We start from the raw sequence: 19,667 nt of genomic DNA on the forward strand, positions 1-19,667 counted from the left end.
TGAAAAGTAAACACCTGCATCTTCATAAGATGCACGGAAATCATGATTTTAAGATGCAAGTCTAAACCACACACAACAAGGGGGGGGTCATCCCACACCAAATCCGTTTCTTGCAAACAGGCCCTGAAACTTTAAATAATACCATTACCTGGGGCAATGTACAGAACTACAGAGAATATTTTAAAACCTTAAAATGCTGCAGGAAAATACTGAATTACTTTCGCTGCTTTATAATTAAGTATATAATTAAAAAATAAATACCATGTAATCTCAAATTTGACTTTCATTATAAGCAGGGAATATCATTTTGCATGCAATCTCTTGACTTTTACTGGGCATCGAGCTCTCTCTTTTCTTCCTTCTAAGCCAAGACTGTCAAGAGTAATTACACTCTTTGTGTCTACAAGGTGGCAACAAAGCCCCTATGGATAAGACTCTGCCTAACCACAGGTAAAAATAGCTATTAGGGACTGCTTTAGTGACTTCCAACATCAACATGGAGGATATCTAGTGAATCTAAAGAAAAATCAAAATATGGGAAAAGAATAAAGATAACTTGCAATACGCACATCCATATATAGGCTTTCTGGCCTCCGTATACAATTCTGCTCCCTGCAATGCATTCCTTAGTCTGCTCTAATCTGGCTCAAATCACTGTTCCACTGAAATACTCTCTTCATCATCTCTCTGCTGCTAAATTCAGAGGATTTATCTTCTGGTTCCTATGCCCCTTGACCTTTGCAGCATCTGACACTACAGATCATTCCTTCCTTTTTTCAGCCTCTATGACATCACACTAGCCTGGTTTCTTCCCACCTCTCTTGTCACATTAATGTTTGCCTGGTTTGGGCCCTAAGCCGCCTCCTCTTCTCATTCTACATCCTTGTGCTCAGTGATGACGTCCACTACTAAGGTTTCAAAAACATTTAAAGGCTGATGATTCCCAAATTACTATTAAGCACCATGCATGCTCTCTCTTAAGACTCCAGACACATAGAGTCTACTGCCTACACACAGCACCATCTGGATAAACCCAAAGACATTAGTCAATATGTACAAAAGGGAACTCCTTGCCACAATCCTTCCCCAAACACTGTGTTCTCTCTATGAATGTTACTACTATTCACTCAGTTAACAAAACCAGAAACCAGAGTGTGCTCCTTGACTTCCCATTCTTGCACAACCAACTAAACAAGAATATTAAAACAAATGGGTGATGGTGTGCACCCTGGTTCTGCCATTTAGTAGCCTCTAGGAAAGATACTCAACGTTTAAGCCTTTGAAGCTTCATATTTAAAATGGAAGTAATTGTAGGGTTGTAGTAAAATTTAAAAGGCAAACAGTAATAAGTCAGGAAGCATTAGTTACTATTATTCAGGGCATGTCTGAATATTGTTCTCATCAACATTATACCAGCAACTTCCTGCTGCTCTTCCCACCTCAGGTCTTGCCTTCCCCCACATTACAGCCAGAGTATCTGTTTTCTAATCTCAACCAAACAGAGCTATGTGTGATCCTGTGCATGGATGTCCCACACTGCCTCCTCTCAGGGCATTAGCCCATGATCATCCATCTGCCTGAGATACTTTTCTATCTTCCTCCCTCCCACTGCTTCTCCGAGCCATATTGATACCGTACATGTCAGTATTGGTGGCACGTCCTCCTCTAAGGAGGCTTCCACTGACAGTCACCACCACCCCCCAACTTAGTCCGGCTGCCGTAACTCTCCTCCACCTACTCTGGGCTAAAGGACCCTCCACTATGCTTCCAGAGCAGGCTGTGCTTATCCTCACAGGAGCACCAAACACACTATACTGGAGCCACCTGTGTATCTGAAGGTCTCACATGTAGAACTGTAGCTCCACCTAGAATGTGTTATGCCAGAGAGTGTGGACGTACTCAAAGAATGATGGGAGCTTGTTACAAGGACCTGAAAGTCAGCTTGAAGAGGCTCCCACTGACCAAATCTGTGACAATTTGAGCCCCAAAACAATTAAGGACAGTAATGAATTATAGGCCTGTAGAAAAGCGGAACCCATGAGTCCTTAGCCCAATAATAAATAAATACACACAAACACAAATAAAGGCGAAGGGAGGGCTTTTGCTTAGTGGAATCCAACTGGTAAATGTGTGCAGGAAGTGCTGCAGCTGGAAAAAATCATCATTTTGCAGCCATCACAGTACAGACTACTTCAGTAAAGAATCATCAATGGATGCTAAATCTAGGGGGAAATTTGGATGAAGTTAGGCTATATTAATGGTCTTAAAGTGTCTCCCCAGAGAACTGCTTATTAGCTGCAAGGGAAAATTTAACTATGTAGTGCATAAATCAAACAACATCTTGGATAATCAAAATTAACATCACCAATGAGGGACAGATGGACAGCGCACACCTCCAGATGTGATACCATGAGAAGAATATATCACTTTATAATATTCCAGTTAGGAATACGTAATCTGAAACTATTCATGAAAAAAGACAAAACCAAAATGGGAAATGTTCTATTAAAAATAAAAAGCAGGGAGTGGGAAGGTGAAAATGTCATCTTAAAAAAATGCCAATGTCATAAAAGACAAAGCCTAGAAAAATCAAAGATTAAAGGAGATACTAGAACCATGACAACTAAATCTAATGACTGATCTCAGACTGGATTCTATACTAAATGGAGACAATGTTATAAAGAAATGAATGGATCAATTGACAAAATTGAAATGTGGATGGTACATTAGGAAAAGTATTCTACCAATGTTAAATTTATTGAATTTAATAAATTTACTGACTTGGTAATTGTGCTGTGGTTATATACGAGAATATTCCTATTTTTAGGAATTAGGCAATGAAGCATTTAGGAGTAAAGGGCAACTTTACTTTCAAATGGTTCAGGAAAAAAAATCAAATGTATGTATATATGTGCATATATACAAACACGCACACACACACATGCGCACAGAGAGAGGGAGCAAGTTACAAAAGCACAAAGGGAAAGGACTTACAACAAGATGGCAGAGTAGGAAGGCCCTGAGCTCACCTCCTCTCATGGGCACACCAAAATTACAACTATTTACAGAGCAACTATTGATAAGAAAGTCACGAATCTACCAGAAAAGATCTACAACTAAAGATATAAAGAAAGAACCACAACAAGATGAGTAGAAGAGGTAGAGTTGCAGTATACTCAAGACCCAAACCCCCAGGTGGGCAACCCACATATAGGAGGAGAATTACAACTGCAGAGATTCTCCCCAAGGAGCAAGGGGTCTGAACTCCACATGGGGCTTCCCAGCCCTGGCATCCTGCACTGGGAAGACGAGCCACCAGAACATTTGGCTTTGAAGGCCAGCAGGGCTTTCCTTCCGGAGAACCAAGGGCAGTGGGAAACAGAGACTCCACTCTTAAGGGCACACACAAAATCTCACACGCTCCAGAAACCAGGGCAGAAACAGTAATTTGAAAGGAGCCTGGGTCAGACCCACCTGCTGACCTTGAAGAGTCTCCCAGAGAGGCAGGAGGCAATTGGCACTCACCCTGGGGACACAGACACTGGTGGCAGTCATTTTGGGGAGCTTGTTCTATCTTATAGACACTGTTGTTGGCAAGCATCACTTTGGAATCCTCCATCTAGTTTATGAGCCACAGGATCCCACACAATCCCTGCACCAGTACTGGGATGCCTCAGGCCAAGCAACTAACCAGGTGGGGATGCAGCCCCACCTACCAACAGAGCAGCAGTAGCCACAGGACCCACTAGGCCCCTTCCCCACCCACCAGCAGGTCAACAACAGCTCTGAGACAACTTGAGCCCCTCAGCCAGCCCCACTGGGATCCAGCCCCACTCACCAGTGGGCCAGCACCAGCTTTGGACACCACAGAACCCGCAGCCAGTCGAGTCAAGAACCGGCCCTACTTACCAGCAGGCTGACACTAGATCTGGGAACCCCGGCCCCACAACTACCCACCCCTGAACATGGGTCTGCCCACCAGTAAGCCAGCACTAGCCCTAGGACACCTGGGATTCTGTAGCCAGTTGCCTCATGACCCGGCCCACCCAACCAGCAGCTGGCAACCACTGCACAAAGCAGGACCTGGTGCCCAACCAGACCAGGAGCCAGCCACACCTAGCAAAATGACATAGTCAGCCTGCCACAACAGAAGGACCCACACAGCCCACACCCCTAGAGAATAATAACTCTGGTAACCAGAGGGGAGTGCAATGCTGGAACACTTAGGATGTCTCCTACAAAAGGCCACTTCTCCAAGGTTGGGAAACATAACCAACCTACCAGATACATAGAAATAAAAATGGCAGTCAACACAGCAACATGTTCCAATCAAAGGAACAAGATAAAACCCCAGAAGAAAAACTAAATGAAGTGGAAATAAACCATCTACCTGATAAAGAGTTCAAGGTACTGACCATAAAGTTAATCAAAGAATCGGGAGAAGAATGGATGAACACAGTGAGAAGTTTAACAAAGAGTTAGAATACATAAAGAACCACTAACAGAAATGAAGACTACAGTAACTGAAATGAAAAATACACTAGAAGAAATCAATAGTAGACTAAATGATACAGAGGAATGGATCAGCGAGCCAGAAGACAGAGCAGTGGAAATCACTGAGCTGAACAGATTAAAAAAAAAAAAAAGAATAAAACGAAATGACAACAGTTTAAGGGACTTCTAAGATATCATGAAGCATACTAACATTTGTATTATAAAGGTCCCAGAAGGATAAGACAGAGGGAAAGGGGCAGAGAACATATTTGAAGACGTAACAGCTGAAAACTTCCCTAACCTGGGAAAGGAAATAGATATCCAGATCCAGGAAGCAAAGAGTCCCAAACTGGATGAACCCACAGAGGTCACACCAAGACACAATGTAATTAAACTGGCAAAAATCAAAGACAAGGATAGAATATTAAAAGCAGCATGGAAAAAGCAAGAAGTTACATTCAAGGGAACTCCAATAAAGCTATTAGCTGTTTTTTCAGCAGAAACTCTGCAGGCCAAAAGCAAGTGGCATGATGTATTTAAAGTGACGAAAGGGAAAAACCTACAACCAAGAATACTCTACTCGGCAAGCCTCTCATTCACGTTTGATGGAGAGATCAAAAGTTTTACAGACAAGCAAAAGCTAAAAAAGAGTTCAGTACTACCAAACCAGCTTTACAAGAAACATTAAAGGGCCTTCTCTAAGAGAAAAAGAAAAGGCCACATCTAGAAACGTGAAAATTATGAAAAGATGGGATCAGATCAAGATGGGTGGAGGAGTAGGACGTGGATCTCACCTTCTCCCAAAAATACATCAAAAATACATCTATGTGCAGAACGATTATCACAGAACATCTACTGAACTCTGGCAGAAGACCTCAGACTTCCAAAAGGACAAGAAAATCTCCATGTAACTGAGTAGGACAAAACTAAAAAAGAAAAAAAACAAAAGAGAGAGAGAAAGGAATCAGGAGGGATCCTGAGCCCCTGGGAGGGAGCTGTGAAAGAGGAAATGTTTCCAAACATTGGGAAGTCCCCTCACTGGCGGGAAGATCATCTGGGACAGAGGCGGAGCTTTGGAGCCTCAGAAGAGAGCGGAGAAACCAGTTTGCAGAAGGCAAAGCGGAGTGAGACCTGCAAAGACGGTCAGTGCCAACACCCAGCACTCCCCAGCCTGAGATGCTCGTACACTGGGGCAGGCGGGGGCTGGGTGCTGAGGCTCGCAGTTCAGAGGTCAGACCTGGGGAGAGCACTCAGGTTGGCTGTGTGGAGACAGCCTGAGAGGGCTAGGGTGTGATATGCCACAACCAAGGGAGTATGGGAAAAAGACTGGGCCTGCCACAGAGGCAAGGTGCTATTGTTGGGGGGCACGCAAGGAAAGGGGCAGGACCACCATAGGAGCTTCTTTCTCCGTGTGTACTCTCAGGCAATAGGGCACTGCCTGCACAAGCTTTGGGGTGGGCACGAGCCACCGCTGCCACATCAGACTCCAGAGGTGGGTGCTGATTGCTGCCACTACCGAAAAGTCCGTGAGCAGACACCAACCACTGTCCCCGCAATTCCTGGGAGCATGCGCAGGCCACTCACCTTCACACCCCCATCAAGGGAATAACAGCTAGCACATACTGAGGAAAGAGACAGCAAGCATCCAAAGCAAAAGCAGCCCTCACGCCAAAAAAATATTAAACCCACACAAGCTTCACGGGGATACTGCCACATATAAATAGACCTCCAAAACTACAGTAAATAATTGTTCTCCTAAACTCATAGAGTAAGAGAAATATAAGCAAAATGAAGAAGCAGAGGAACTACTCCCAGTTAAAAGACCAAGAGAATTCCCCTGAAAGAACAAACAATGAAACAGTCCTCTTCAGTCTAATAGACACTGAGTTCAAAAAACAGGTAAGAAAAATACCAAAGGAATTAAGAAAGGCTATCAACAGAAATGCAGATTACTGTAAAAAGGACCTAGAAACTATAAGAAGGAGCCAAGAAAAATTAGAAAATTCATCTGCCAAGACAAAAGCTGAACTAAAAGCAACGAATAGCAGAATGAATAATGCAGGAGAAAGAATAAGCGATCTAGAAGATAGAAGAATGGAAATTAATCAAAACAGCACACAGAAAGCCAAATGAAAAAAAAGAAAACAATATAAGAGACCTATGGGATAACATAAACATGCCAATCTAAGCATAATAGGGATTCCAAAAGGAGAAGAAAGAGAAAAGGGGATTGAAAATGTATGTGAAGAAATTATGGCTGAAAACTTCCCAAACCTAAAGAAGGAACCAGATATCCAGCTATAGGAAGCACAGAGGTTCTCAAACAAGATGAACCCAAACAAACCTACACCAAGACATATTGTAATAAAGATGGCCAAAGTTCAAGAGAGGATTCTAAAGGCAGCAAGAGAAAAATAAAGAGTCAATTACAAGGGAACCCCCATAAGGCTATCAGCTGATTTCTCTACAGAAACAATGCAGGCCAGAAGGGAGTGGCAAAATATATTCAAAGTCTTGAAAGAGAAAAATCTGCAACCTAGAATACTCTACCCACCAAGATTATCATTTAGAATAAGAGGTGAGATAAAGAATTTCTCAGACAAGCAAAAACCAAAAGAATACAGCAATACTAAACCTATCCTAAAAGAAATAATGAAAGGTCTTCTCTGAATAGAAAAGAAGCAAGAAGATATTAGGAAGGAGTAAATCACAATTGGAAACTAAATTACTTAAATAAGCCAGTATACAGATCAAAAAGGGGAAAAAAAAACCTATTTGTGAAAGTGTTGATAAACAGAAGGAACGGCAAAAGGGTAAACATGAAGATGTAAAAAAGGACATCAGAATCATAAAATGTGGGGAAAGAGAGTTAAAAAATGTAGATTCTTTTTTTTTTCTTAGAATGTGTTTGAGCTTATATGACTATCAGTCGAAAAGAAGCAGATATAGGAAGGGATTAACATACCTGAAAAACAGGGCAACCACAAATCAAAAACATGCAGTAGATTCACAAAAACCAAAAAGAAGAGAACACAAGCAAAAAATCAAACCACAAAAAGAAAAACAGAAAGAAAAAGAAAGGAACAAAGAAGAAACATAGAATGCACTGGAAAACAAGGGTTAAAATGGCAATAAACACATATGTATCAATAATTACCTTAAATGTCAAAGGACTGAATGCTCCAATCAAAAGACACAGGGTGGCAGACTGGATAAAAAAAAACAGCAGCCTACAATATGCTGCCTATAAGAGATCCACCTTAGGGCAAAGGACACAGAGATTGAAAGTGAGGGGATGAAGAAAAATATTTCATGCAAACGGAAATGACAAGAAAGCAGGAGTCACAATACTCATATCAGACAAAATAAACTTGAAAACAAAGGCCATAAAGAAAGATAAAGAAGGATACTACATAATGATAAAAGGATCAACAAAAGAAGAGGATCTTACACTCGTGAACATATATGCACCTAATATAGGAGCACCCAAACACATAAAACAAATACTAACAAACATAAATGGAGAAATTGAAGGGAATACAATAATAGTAGGAGACTTTAACACCCCACTCATATCAATGGACACGTCTTCTAGACAGAAAAATCAATAAGGCGACAGAGGTCCTAAATGATACAACAGTTAGACTTAATTGATATTTTCAGGACATTACATCCAAAAAAACAGAATACACATTCTTTTCAAGTGCACATGGAACATTCTCTAGGACTGGGCACATACCAGAGCACAAAACTAACCTCAACAAAGTTAAGAGTATAGAAATTACTTCAAGCATCTTCTCTGACCACAATGGCATGAAACTAGAAAAAAACCGTAAGAGAAGAAATGACCAAAAAAAGACTACATGGAGACTAAACAACATGCTACTAAAAAAACCAATGAGTCGGGACTTCCCTGATGGTGCAGTGGTTAAGAATCTGCCTGCCAATGCAGGGGACACGGATTTGATCCCTGGTCTGGGAAGATTCCACATGCTGCAGAGCAACTAAGCCCGTGCACCACAACTACTGAACCTGCGTCTAAAGCCCGCGAGCCACAACTACTGAGCCCACACACCGCAACTACTGAAGCCACACGCCTAGAGCCCGTGCTCTGCAACAAAGAGAAGCCACTGCAATGAGAAGCCTGCACACCGCAACAAAGAGTAGCCCCCACTTGCTGCAACTAGAGAAAGCCTGCGCACAGCAACGAAGACCCAACACAGCCAAAAATAAATAAATTAATTAAAAAATACCAAAAACAAAAACCAGTGAGTCAATGACGAAATGAAAAACAAAATTAAAAAATACCTTGAGACAAATGACAATAAAAACACAATCATACAAAATCTTTGGGATACAGCAAAAGCAGTTCCTAAGGGAAGTTCATAGGGATACAGGCCTTCCTCAAAAAACAAGAAAAATCTCAAATAAACAACCTAACCTACCACCTAAAAGAATTAGAAATAGAAGAACAAACAAAACCTGGGGGGATTGGTTCAAGATGGCAGAGTAGAAGGACGTGCTCTCACTCCCTCTTGCGAGAGCACCGGAATCACAACTAACTGCTGAACAATCATTGACAGGAAGACACTGGCACTCACCAGAAAAGATACCCCACATCCAAAGACAAAGGAGAAGCCACAGTGAGATGGTAGGAGGTGTGCAATCACAATAAAATCAAATCCCATAACTGCTGGGTGGGTGACTCACAAACTAGAGAACACTTATACCACAGAACTCTACCCACTGGAGTGAAGGTTCTGAGCTCCACATAAGGCTTCCCAACCTGGGGGTCCGGCAACAGGAGGAGGAATTCCTACAGAATCAGCCTCTGAAGGCTAGTGGGATTTGACTGCAGGACTTCAACAAGACTGGGGGAAACAGAGACTCCACTCTTGGATGGCACACATAAAGCAGTGTGTGCATCGGGACCCAGGGGAAAGAGCAGTGACCCCAGGGGAGACTGAACCAGACATACCTGCTAGTGTCAGAGGGTCTCCCGCAGAGGCGGGGGGTGGCTGTGTCTCACCGTGAGGACAAGGATACTGGCAGCAGAAGTTCTGGGAAGTACTCCTTGGCATGAACCCTCCCAGAGTCTGTTATTAGCCGCACCAAAGAGCCCAGTAGGCTCCAGTGTTGGGTCGCCTCAGGCCAAACAACCAACAGGGAGGGAACCCAGCCCCACCCATCAGCAGACATGTGAATTAAAGATTTACTGAGCTCTACCTACCACCAGTCCCTCCCATCAGGAAACTTGCACAAGCCTTTTAGATAGCCTCACCCACCAGAGGGCAGACAGCAGAAGCAAGAAGAACTACAATCCTGCAGCCTGTGGAACAAAAACCACATTCACAGCAAGATAGACAAGATGAAAAGGCAGAGGGCTATGTACCAGATGAAGGAACAAGATAAAACCCCAGAAAAACAACTAAATGGAGATAGGCAACCTTCCAGAAAAAGAATTCACAATAAAGATAGTAAAGATGATCCAGGACCTCGGAAAAAGAATGGAGGCAAGAAACGTTGCAAGATGCAAGAACTGTTTAACAAAGACTGAGAAGAATTAAAGAACAAACAGAGATGAACAATACAATACCTGAAATAAAAAATACACTAGAAGGAATCAATAGCAGAATAACTGAGGCAGACGAATGGGTAAGTGACCTGGAAAACAGAATGGTGGAATTCACTGCCAAGGAACAGAATAAAGAAAAAAGAATGAAAAGAAATGAAGACAGCCTAAGAGACCTCTGGGACAACATTAAACGCAACAACACTCACATTATAGGGGTCCCAGAAGGAGAAGTGAGAGAAAAAGGACCCGAGAAAATATTTGAAGAGATTATAGTCGAATACTTCCCTAACATGGGAAAGAAAATAGACACCCAAGTCCAGGAAGTGCAGAGAGTCCCATACAGGATAAACCCGAGGAGAATCATGCCGAGACACATAGTAATCAAATGGGCAAAAATTAAAGACAAAGAAAATTTACTGAAAGCAAAAAGGGAAAACCGACAAATAACATACAGGGGAATTCCCATAAGGTTAACAGCTGATTTCTCAGCAGAAACTCTGCAAGCCAGAAGAGAGTGGCATGACATATTTAAAGTGATGAAAGGGAAGAACCTACAACCAAGATTACTATACCCCGCAAGGATCTCATAACCATTCGATGGAGAAATCAAAAGTTTAAAGACAAGCAAAAGCTAAGAGAATTCAGCACCACAGCAAATGCTAAAGGAACTTCTCTAAGTGGGAGACACAAGAGAAGAAAAGGACCTAAAACACAAACCCATAACAATTAAGAAAATGGTAATAGGAACATACATATCGATAATTACCTTAAACGTGAATGGATTAAATGCTCCAACCAAAAGACACAGACTGGCTGAATGGATACAAAAACAAGACCCATATATATGCTGTCTACAAGAGAACCACTTCAGACCTACGGGCACATACAGATTGAAAGTGAGGGGATGGAAAAAGATATTCCATGCAAATGGAAATCAAAAGAAAGCTGGAGTAGCAATACTCATATCAGATAAAATAAATCTTAAAATAAAGAATGTTACAAGGACAAGGAAGGACACTACATAATGATCAAGGGCTCAATCCAAAAAGAAGATATAACAATTATAAATATATATGCACCCAACACAGGAGCACCTCAATACATAAGGCAACTGCTAACAGCTATAAAAGAGGAAATTGACAGTAACACAATAATACTGGGGGACTTTAACACCTCACTTACACCAACGGACAGATCATCCAAACAGAAAATTAATAAGGGAACACAAGCTTTAAATGACACAACAGACCAGATAGATCTAATTGATATTTATAGGACATTCCACTCCAAAACAGCAGATTATGCTTTCTTTTCAAGTGTGCACGGAACATTCTCCAGGATAGATCACGTCTTGGGTCACAAATCAAGCCTCAGTAAATTTAAGAAAACTGAAATCATATCAAAAATATTTTCTGACCACACGCAGTGAGATTAGAAATCAATTACACGGAATAAAATGTAAGAAACACAAACATATGGAGGCTAAACAATACGTTACTAAAAAACCAAGAGATCACTGAACAAATCAAAGAGGAAATCAAAAAATACCTGGAGAAAAATGACAATGAAAACACGATGATCCAAAACCTATGGGATGCAGCAAAAGCAGTTCTAAGAGGGAAGTTTATAGCAATACAAGCCTACCTCAAGAAACAACGAACATCTCAAATAAACAATCTAAACTTACACCAAAAGGAACTAGAGAAAGAAGAACAAAACCCAAAGTTAGTAGAAGGAAAGAAATCATAAAGATCAGAGCAGAAATAAATGAAACAGAAACAAAGAAAACAACAGCAAAGATCAATAAAACTAAAAGCTGGTTCTTTGAGAAGATAAACAAAATTGATAAACCATTAGCCAGACTCATCAAGAAAAAGAGGGAGAGGACTCAAATCAATAAAATTAGAAATGAAAAAGGAGAAGTTACAACAGACACCACAGAAATACAAAGCATCCTAAGAGACTACTACAAGTAACTCTATGCCAATAAAATGGACAACCTGGAAGAAATGGACAAATTCTTAGAAAGGTATAACCTTCAAAGACTGAACCAGGAAGAAATAGAAAATATGAACAGACCAATCAAGTAATGAAATTGAAAATGTGATTAAAAATCTTCCAACAAACAAAACTCCAGGACAAGATGGCTTCACAGGTGAATTCTATCAAACATTTAGAGAAGAGCTAACATCCATCCTTCTCAAACTCTTCCAAACAACTGCAGAGGAAGGAACACTCCCAAACTCATTCTATGAGGCCACCATCACCCTGATACCAAAACCAGAGAAAGATACTACAAAAAAAGAAAATTACAGCCCAATATCACTGATGAATATAGACACAAAAATCCACAACAAAATACTAGCAAACAGAATCCAACAACACATTAAAAGGATCACACACCATGATTAAGTGGGATTTATCCCAGGGATGCAAGGATTCTTCAATATACACAAATCAATCAATGTGATATACCATATTAACAAAATGAAGAATAAAACCATATGATCATATCAATAGATGCAGTAAGCTTTTGACAAAATTCAACACCCATCTATGATAAAAACTCTGCAGAAAGTGGGCATAGAGGGAACCTACCTCAACATAATAAAGGCCATATACGACAAACCCACAGCAAACATCATTCTCAATGGTGAAAAACTGAAAGCATTTCCTCTAAGACCAGGAACAAGACAAGGATGTCCACTCTCACCAGTATTATTCAACACAGTTTTGGAAGTCCTAGCCACGGCAATCAGAGAAGAAGAAGAAATAAAAGGAATACAAATTGGAAAAGAAGTAAAACTGTCACTGTTTGCAGATGACATGATACTATACATAGAGAATCCCAAAGATGCTACCAGAAAGCTACTAGAGCTAATCAATGAATTTGGTAAAGTAGCAGGATACAAAATTAATGCACAGAAATCTCTTGCATTCCTATACACTAATGATGAAAATTCTGAAAAAGAAATTAAGGAAACACTCCCATTTACCATTGCAACAAAAAGAATAAAATACCTAGGAATAAACCTACCTAGGGAAACAAAAGACCTGTATGCAGAAAACTATAAGACACTGATGAAAGAAATTAAAGATGATACCAACAGATGGAGAGATATGCCATGTTCTCAGATTGGAAGAATCAATATTGTGAAAATGAGTACACTACCCAAAGCAATCTACAGATTCGATGTAATCCCCATCAAATTACCAATGGCATTTTTTACAGAACTAGAACAAAAAATCTTAAAATTTGTATGGAGACACAAAAGACCCCAAATAGCCAAAGCAGTCTTGAGGGAAAAAAAACAGAGCTGGAGGAATCAGACTCCCTGACTTCAGACTATACTACAAAGCTACAGTAATCAAAACAATATGGTACTGGCACAAAAACAGAAACACAGATCAATGGAACAGGATAGAAAGCCCAGAGATAAACCCACGCACCTACGGTCAACTAATCTATGACAAGGAGGCAAGGATATACCATGGAGAAATGACAGACTCTTCAATAAGTGGTGCTGGGAAAACTGGACAGCTACATGTAAAAAAATGAAATTAGAACACTCCCCAACACCATACACAAAAATAAACTCAAAAAGGATTAGAGACCTAAATGTAGGACCAGACACTATAAAACTCTTAGAGGAAAACATAGGAAGAACACTCTTTGACATAAATCGCAGCAAGATCTTTTTGATCCACCTCCTAGAGTAATGGAAATAAAAGCAAAAATAAACAAATGGGACCTAATGAAACTTCAAAGCTTTTGCAAAGCAAAGGAAACTACAAACAAGCCAAAAGGCAACCCTCAGAATGGGAGAAAATATTTGCAAACGAAGCAACTGACAAAGAATTAATCTCCAAAATATACAGGCAGCTCATGCAGCTCAATGTCAAAAAAACAAACAACCCAATCCAAAAATGGGCAGAAGACCTAAATAGACGTTTCTCCAAAGAAGACATACAGATGGCCAAGAAGCACATGAAAAGCTGCTCAATATCACTAATTATTAGAGAAATGCAAATCAAAACTACAATGAGGTATCACCTCACACCAGTGAGAATGGGCATCATCGGTAAATCTAGAAACATAAATGCTGGAGAGGGTGTGGAGAAAAGGGAACCCTTTTGCACTGTTGGTAGGAATGTAAATTGATATAGCCACTGTGGAGGACAGTATGGAGATTCCTTAAAAAACTAAAAATAGAATTACCATATGACCCAGCAATCTCACTACTGGACATATACCCAGAGAAAACCATAATTCAAAAAGAGACATGCACCCCAATGTTCACTGCAGCACTATTTACAATAGCCAGGTCATGGAAGCAACGTAAATGCCCACTGACAGACGAATGGATAAACAAGATGTGGTACATATATACAATGGAATATTACTTAGCCACAAAAAGGAACGAAATTGGGTCATTTGTACAGACGTGGATGGATCTAGAGACTGTCATTCAGAGTGAAGTAAGTCAGAAAGATGAAAACAAATATCGTATATTAACACATATATGTGAAACCTAGAAAAATGGTACAGATGAACTGGTTTACAGGGCAGAAATTGAGACACAGATGTAGAGAACAAACGTATGGACACGAAGGGGGGAAAGTGGCAGGTGGTGGTGGTGGTGTGATGAATTGTGAGATTGGGATTGACATATATACACTAATATGTATAAAATGGGTAACTGATAAGAACCTGCTGTATAAAAAAATAAATAAAATTCAAAAATTCAAGAAAAACCAAAAAACAGAACCTGAAGTCAGCGCAAGGAAGGAAATAATAAAGATCAGAGAGGAAATAAATAAAATAGAGATTAAAAAAACACTAGAAAAAAAAATCAAGAAAACCAAGAGCTGGTTCTTTGAAAGGGTAAACAAAATTGAGAAACCTCTGGCCACGCTCACCAAAAAGAAAAGAGAGAGAATGCAAATAAAATAAGAAATGAAAAAGAAGGAATCTCATCTGATACCACAGAAATACAAAAAACCATAAGAGAATACCAAGAACAATTATATGTCAACAAATTTGACAACCTAGAAGAAATGGACAACTTTCTTGAAACATATAGCACACCAAAACTGAATCAAGGAGAAACAGATAATTTGAACAGACCAATCACTAGAAGTGATATAGAATCTGTAATTTTAAAAAACTCCCTACAAACTAAAGTCCTGGACCAGTTGGCTGGACTGGGGAATTCTTGCAAACATACCAAGAAGAACTTATACCAATCCTCAAACTCTTCCATAAGACTGAAGAGGAGGGAACACTCCCAAAGACATTCTATGAAGCCACCATCACGCTGATAACAAAACCAGACAAAGATATCACCAAAAAACAAAATTACAGGCCAATAACTTCGATGAATATAGATGCAAAAAATCTCAACAAAATATTAGCAAACCGAATCCAAAAATACATTAAAAAGATCATACACCACCACCAAGTGGGATTCACCCCAAGTTCACAAGGATGGTTCAACATCTGCAAATCAATCAATGTAATACACCACATTAACAAAAGAAAAGTCAACAACCACATCATCTCAATAGATGCAGAAAAAGCATTTGACAAAATTCAACATCCATTCATGACAAAAACTCTTAACAAAGTGGGTATAGAGGGAACATATCTCAACATAATAAAAACCATTTATGAAAAACCCACAGCCAATATAATACTCAACAGTGAAAAGTTGAAAGCCTTCCCGCTAAAATCTGGAACAAGATAAGGATGCCCACTCTCATCTCTTCTATTCAACATAGTATTGGAAGTCCTAGCCACAGGAATCAGACAAGAAAAAGAAATAAAAGATATCCAAATTGGAAAGGAAGAGGTAAAACTGTAACTATATGCAGATGATATGATACTATATATAGAAAACCCTAAGGACACCACAGAAAAACTACTAGATCTGATAAATGAATTCAGCAAAGTAGCAGGATACAAGATTAACATTCAGAAATCAGTTGCATTTCTTTACACTAACAATGAAATATCAGAAAAGGAATGTAAAAAACAGTATCTTTCAAAAATCACACTAAAAACAAAAACAAAAAAGAAACCTAGGAATAAACCTGACCAAGGAGGTGAAAGACTTATACACTGAGAACTATAAAACATTAATAAAGGAAGTTAAAGAGGATTCAAAGAAATGGAAAGATATCCCATGCCCTTGGACTGGAAGAATTAATATTGTTAAAATGGCAATACTACCCAAAGCAATCTACAGACTAAACACAATCCCTATCAAATTACCCATGACATTTTTCACACAGCTAGAACAAATAATCCAAAAATTCATATGGAAACATAAAGACCCAGAATTGAAAAAGCAATCCTGACAGAAAAAACGAAGCAGGAGGCATAACCCTCCCAGACTTCAGACAATACTACAAAGCTACAGTAATCAAAACAGTATGGTATTGGTACCCAAAAACCACATACGTATCAATGGAACTGAACAGAGACCCCAGAAATAAAGCCACACACCTATGGTCAATTAATCTTTGACAAAGGAGGCAAGACTATACAGTGGAGAAAAGAGTTTGTTCAGCAAGTGGTGTTGGGAGAGCTGGACAGCTGCATGTAAATCAATCACGTTAGAACACACCCTCATACCATGCACAAAAATAAACTCAAAATGGCTTGAAGACAGATATAAGACATGACACCATAAAACTCCTGGAAGAGAGCATAGGCAAAACATTCTCTGACATAAATCGAATCAGTGTTTTCTTAGGTCAGTCTCCCAAGGCAATAGAAATAAAAACAAAAATAAACAAATGGGGCCGAATCAAATTTACAAGCTTTTGCACAGCAAAGGAAACCATATAAAAATGAAAAGACAACCTACGGAACAGGAGAAAATATTTGCAAATGATGCAACTGACAAGGGCTTAACTTCCAAAATATACAAACAGCTCATATAACTCAACAACAACAAAAACAAACAACCCAATTGAAAAATGGGCAGAAGACCTTAATAGACATTTCTCCAAAGAAGACATACAAGGACTTCCCTTGTGGTCCAGTGGCTAAGACTCCACACTCCCAATGCAGGGGGCCCACGTTTGATCCCTGGTCAGGGAACTAGACCCACATGCTGCAACTAAGAGTTCGCATGCCGCCACTAAAAAGATCCCGCACACTACAACGAAGATCCCGCAGGTGGTAACAAAGATCTCGCATGCCGCAACTAAGACCTGATGCAGCCAAATAAATTAGTTAATAAAATAAAATAAAATAAAAAAGAAGATGTAGAGATGGCCAGTAGGCACATGAAAAAATGCTCAATGTCATTATCAGAGAAATGAAAATCAAAATTACAATGTGGTACCACCTCACACTGGTCAGAATGGCCATCATTAAAAATTTTACAAATAACAAATGCTGGAAAGGGTGTGAAGAAAAAGGAACCCTCCTACAATGTTGGTAGGCATGTAAGTTGGTGTAGCCACTATGGAAAACAGTATGGAGGTTCCTTAGAAAACTAAAAATAGAATTACCATATGATCCAGCAATCCCACTCCTAGGCATATACCCAGACAAAACTATAATTCAAAAAGATACATGCACCCCTATGTTCACAGCAGCACTATTCACAATAGCCAAGACATGGCAACAACCTTAATGTCCACTGACAGATGAATGGATAAAGAAGATGTGGTACATATATACAATGGAATACTACTCAGCCATAAAAAAGAATGAAACAATGCCATTTGCAGTGACATGGATGCAACTAGATATTATCATACTAAGTGAAATATGTCAGAAAGAGAAAGACAAATACCATATGATATCACTTATATGAGGAATCTAAAATATGGCACAGATGAACCTACCTACAAAACAAAAACAGACTCAGACATAGAGAATAGACCAGTGGTTGCCAAGGGGGAATGGGGGAGGGAGAGGGATGGACAGGGAGTTTGGGGTTAGTAGATGCAAACTATTACATTTAGAATGGATAAACAACAAGGTCCTACTGTATAGCACAGGGAACTATATCCAATCTCCAGGGATAAAGCATAATGGAAAAGAATATAAAAAAGAATGTATATATGTTTATAACTGAGTCACTTTGCTGTACAGCAGATATTAGCACATTGTAAATTAACTATACTTCAATTAAAAAAAAGAAAATTATGAAAATAAAAAGCTCATTGGTAAAGGCAAATATACACTAAAGGTAGTAAATCAACCAAGTACAAAGCTAGTAGGAAGTTCAAAAGGCAAAAGTAGTAAAATCATCTATATCCTCAATAAGGGATACAAAAACAAAAAGATGTAAAATAATATGTCAAAAACAGTAATTATGGGGGGAAATGAGTAAAAATAAAGGGTTGTTAAAATGCATTTGAAATTAAGAGATCAGCAACTTGAAACAATCACGTATATATATAGATAGCTATATATAAACTTCATGGTAACCACAAACCAAAAAATCTATAACAGATAGAACACAAAAAGGAGAAAGGAATCCAAACATAACACTAAAGATAGTCATCAAATCAAAGGGTAGGAGAAAACAAGAAGGAACAAAAAATAACCACAAAAATAACCCCAAAACAACTTACAAAATGGCAGTAAGTATATACCTATCAATAATTACTTTATTTCATTTTATTTATTTATTTATATTTTTGGCTGCATTGGGTCTTCGTTGCTGCGTGCCGGCTTTCTCTAGTTGTGGCAAGCGGGGGCTACTCTTCGTTGTGGTGCATGGGTTTCTCATTGTGGTGGCTTCTCTTGTTGCGTGTGGATCACGGGCTCTAGGCATGCGGGCTTCAGTAATCATGGTGCATGGCCTCTAGAGCACAGGTTCAGTAGTTGTGGCGTACAGGCTTAGCTGCTCCGCAGCATGAGGGATCTTCCCGGATCAGGGCTCGAACCCGTGTCTCCTGCATTGGCAGGCGGATTCTTTAACCACTGCACCACCAGGGAAGCCCCTCAATAATTACTTTAAATGTAAATGGACTAAATTCTCCAATCAAAAGACACAGAATGGCCGAACAGATACAAAAACAAGAACCATATATATGCTGCCTATAAGAGACTCACTTCAGATTTCAAGACACACAGACTGAAAGAGAATGGAAAAAAGTGTTCCATGCAAATGGAAATCAAAAGAAAGCCAGGGAAGCAACAGACACATAGATCAACAGAACCAAAGAGAGAGCCCAGAAATAAACCCACACACACATGGTCAATTAATCTATGACAAAGGAGAAAACACAGTTTCTTCAATAAGTGGTATTGGGAAAACGGGACAGCTACATATAAAGGAATGAAATTAGAACATTTTCTCACACCATATATAAAAACAAACTCAAAATAGATTAAAGACCTAAATATAAGACCGGAAACCATAAAACTCCTGGAGGAAAACATAAGCGGAACACTTCTTGACATAAATCATAGCAACATTTTTCTGGATCTGTCTCCTAAAGCAAAAAAACAAAAACAAAAATAAATAAATGGGACATAATTAAACTTAAAAGCTTTTACACAGCAAAGAAAACCATCGACAAAAGAAAAAGACAACCTACTGAATGGGAGAAAATATTTGCAAATGAT

At 39.5% G+C, this 19,667-nt stretch overlaps 1 protein-coding gene across 2 annotated transcripts in view; it reads right to left on the reverse strand.

Moving 5' to 3' along the window:
* The window catches only part of TAB3 (TGF-beta activated kinase 1 (MAP3K7) binding protein 3), a 108,178-nt gene that overhangs the window by 33,381 nt on the left and 55,130 nt on the right, over positions 1-19,667 (reverse strand). The gene's annotated exons all lie outside the window — the stretch shown is intronic.

The sequence above is a fragment of the Balaenoptera ricei genome, chromosome X, assembly GCF_028023285.1.
Source record: "Balaenoptera ricei isolate mBalRic1 chromosome X, mBalRic1.hap2, whole genome shotgun sequence".
In the NCBI taxonomy this organism is placed as follows: Eukaryota; Metazoa; Chordata; class Mammalia; order Artiodactyla; family Balaenopteridae; genus Balaenoptera; species Balaenoptera ricei.